The sequence below is a fragment of the Indicator indicator genome, chromosome 1 (assembly GCF_027791375.1).
Source record: "Indicator indicator isolate 239-I01 chromosome 1, UM_Iind_1.1, whole genome shotgun sequence".
In the NCBI taxonomy this organism is placed as follows: domain Eukaryota; kingdom Metazoa; phylum Chordata; class Aves; order Piciformes; family Indicatoridae; genus Indicator; species Indicator indicator.
The window spans coordinates 22,469,019-22,473,141 of NC_072010.1; positions in this window are offsets into that span (position 1 = coordinate 22,469,019).

Sequence of the window (4,123 nt, forward strand, 5' to 3'; positions counted from 1 at the left end):
CCTCCAAACTCAAATACATTCTCTCTCCTTCTAGAACAGCTTCAGGTGCAGTGCCAAGCAGGCTCCCGTCTTTGACTCAACTCTTAGGCCTCTTTGATTTCTGAGTTGTTGGAAGTTCATCACCAGGATGGAGGCTCATCACCACCATATCAGTTGCAATGCATCACTGGCATGGGTACTGCATCCATATTGCACTGCTAATATTCGGGGGGCCCATCCATGTGATATGGAAACAAACTGAAGGACAACATCAACATTTAGCTAGAATTAAGCTTTCTTACTCATGTAAGATTATTTGAATTGTCCCAAAGCATAAAGTCTAAGGTTTTCTCCATCCTCTGGGCAACAATATAAGAATTGTTCTTCACTGGCTTGACAGATTTATGTCAGGAGTGATGAGACCCTTGCAAATAATTTTCTGTCTCTCCTTTTAATACGTGTTGGAGAAGATCCATTTTTTAAGTACATAAATTTGTGTAGAAGTTGCCTGAGACAACTGGGATGAGAACTTTCCCTGACCTTCCCTGGTGTTAAAATATACTCTTGGGCCATGTGGCATCAGACACATAAGACCTTAACTCTAAGCCTGCCATTAATGCTGTCTTGTCTGGTACACTCATTCCTTTAACTCAGCAGAGTCTCCTATGTTAATTCATTAGCTACTTTCATGAGCCATTAAAATTGCCTCAAAAGTAAACGGTCAAGTTTCTTAACTAAAAAGAACTTGCTTTGCTTTTGGTGTTATCTAGGTCACTGTGTAGGCAAGAACCAGGCTTCAATTTTCATTATATTCACCCCAAATCTATTACAGCATTTACAGATAAATTAATTCTTAATTCTTTTGCAATGTTGAATTTTCCCCTCAGTTGTTCCTAACTCTAAATGGGAAGTTCAGAGCAGCAAATTAAATGTCTTCAGATTTTGCTTCATTGGCTTGCTGTGAAGCAGAACAAACTGGTTTACATTCTTCGCTGGAGATCCCCAGGGTTGTTTGCAGAAGGTGCTCCTCCCACGAAGCTCCAGCTCACAGATGACTAGGTCCAACACCTCACACTACAGCTCTGTGCACCTTCAGCCTATGACAATGAATTCTTTCATCTGTCTGCAAATCAAAACTCCAATGGTCTGGCTCTTAACCTTCAAGAAGTACAAGAGCTAACAACCTCCTGGCAGATGCAGCTGGTTTCTTCTCTGTTTCTGTACAGAGGCATGGTTTTATTATAAAGGAACTCATCTATTTCTAACCCAGTAACTACTTCAAGGAAGAAGAATCCAGGTTCTGGGCAACTTTACTGCAAATCATTAAGAGATTGCTTTTAGACTCATTCCAGCTTCACAGATGGCTAAAGATAGAGCATACTTGCCCACAGGATGTGGAGATGGGAACTGATCACCAGGAGGCTCAAGTTTCAGATGTAAAACTGATGTTTCCAGCAAGACTGTCTCCTTGCATCAAATCTATGCTGTGAAAACATCCTCCAGCTGGTCGGTACCAGCTGGCATTGAGGGGGAAAGATGAAATGCTGCTTATGGCAAAGTACCATAAGGCACAGAGAGCACCCCTACTTTAGAAACACTTCTCAGTGCTGGGATTACTGGTTAAACAGCTGGTATGTTACACAGGCAGGATGAGCATGTCCTGAAACACCTCTGGTACATTCACTGACTGTAATTTATGATAAACCACAGAAAAAATAAGTATCTTTAAACTAAGTCTTCATTGAGTTACCCATATCCTTTGCAAAGAGTGAGACAATACTGGGGAGTGATTACAATGAGTAGAATGAACTTTTATTTTCATTCATCCTTCACTAACACCATACAGTTAGATAGTAATATCCGGGGGGGAGGGGGGGGAAGGTAATAATCTTGAAATAATTTAAACCAGAAGGCACAGAAAACCAAATCCAACTATGCAGCTACAAAGGAGAGGGGAAAAATGATTCAGGAAGGCAATTAATTCAGAAAGGCTTTATCGCTAGATGTTCTGACAGAAAGCTACAGCATACAGAAACAAAACTGCACAGTTCAGGCTTTTGCTACGTATTCATATCAGAGGAAAAAAGAATAAATCTAAAAATCTGATTTTTGCAGGGGTTTGACTGAAAAGCCCAGTTTTTAGAATAATTAAAAAAAAACCCCAAACCAAAAACCAACACAACAACATTAAATCTAGTACATATGCTAAAATCTTCCCTAAAGTCTACACTAAGATGTACTTTCCCCCCCCCCCAAAAAAAATTGCATTAAGAGCAAAGCATAAACAGAATCTGAGGATGGGAGGAAACTTGTTCTCAGATCTGTCAGAGTATCAAATAAGTTTGGTGTTTGCTTCAGAAATGGAAGTTCTCAGTACAGTAATATACTGTAGAGGACATTGAGGACACCGAGAGCATACACGACAGAGAGAAATAAAACCACTTCATTCGTATGAGAATTTTTACAGTTTTTTTTTTTTTTTTTTTTTTTGCAAAAGAGTAACTTTATTTATTTTGAAAACAAAGCTACTGGAGTTCATGACATGCGATAATAACGCCCCAATATGATACCAGCCGAGTCTTAAAACAAAGGTCATGCTTCACAATTGAAATATGCTGTGATTCTCAAATACATTCTCTGGTAATTAATAATACAATACAGAGGTCATTCATAAAATCAGTTCAGGTTGGGAACCTGGTTTATAAACGAAGCTCTTTTTTTTTTTTTTTTTCTTTTTTTCAAATATGTAGAACACTGACAACACACAGGGTTAGCTCCTGCTCCGCACATTTCTTTCTGCGCTCCACCCTTCTTTTCTTAAACACATCGGTGCTTAGCTTGCAAATATCACGGAAAAGCAAAGTCTAGAAGTTACAGGTTGGTTTGCAAAAATGCTAAGTACAATCCAAGATAAATACTGTTACTGACAACTTAATAGCAGGTGCTCTCTACGGGGAAAAAAAGAAAAAACAAAACCAAAATATCCTGAAATGCAAGAGAGAGCATTTCAGCATTTGATATCAAGGCATTTGCACATTTGTCAGGAGGTGACAGAATAAAAGTGAACTTTGCAGCTTACTTTGCAGCTGGACTTGAATTCAAAGAGCCTTCCTTCTAGCCTGCCCACCTGTAAACCATAATGTTTGGTTTCTTAACAGCTTGCTCTTTTTACTTTTTTTTTTCTCCTGGAAATAATTCTCCCATTTAGAAAGTACAAGTCAAAGTCTTGTTTCCACACATGAATAAAGAGAGCTGACAACTACGATAGAAACGGTAAAAATGATCTTTGTAAAAATGTTCATCAAAATTCTCTGACATAGCAAAACATTCATCTGTAAAATAAAAGTCTAACACTGCAAGCCATTCACTCAAAGGTGGCCTCGGGCACGGGGACTCTCGCCAGCATTGCAACAGGTATTACTCCCATTTTTCTTGTCATTATAGGATACAAACTCTGTAATATATTAAAGTTTCCTAACAAAGAGTCCAATTATTGCACTTTATAAAAATTCCAGTAATATCAGGCTTTTATCCTACTTTTCTATGAACACTGATGCCCTGCTAGAAAAATTGGGGGTGGAGAGGTTGGGGGTTATAATTTCTGATGGGTAAGATGGATGACGTGAATCAGTTTGAAATACTGAGTCAAAAATGGAAGGCTTAAGAAATGGAGAGACGTACCTTTGGGAACAGATTTTGATTCACAGCAGCAGAGAGATGTGTCACTGCAGTACTGACACACATTCTCATTGCAGGGAAGAATGGGCACGTGGCTCTTACGTTTACCTATGACATATATAACTTGAGCACTTTGCAGAGAAACCCAAAGAACCACTAAGTTCTTCTGCTGACTCTACAAGCCTGACAGGGAAAGCTCAGTGACAGCCATATCAGAGTGGGAGTTTCTCTGTGAGCTCCTGTATTATTTCCATTTGCATCAGCAATGGACACAGCAAACAGAAATGGCTATTTCAGGATGGAAAGATATATAAAAGAAGTCTGAGAGGCCCATAAAAAAAAAACATACAGCAGTTTTGGCCCTACTTATAACCAGCTGTATCAATATGGGGAAAAAAAGAGATGGAGCTTTCTGTGCCAGTTATCTAGAAAAAAGACACTGCTTGAACCAAAGTGATTGACACAT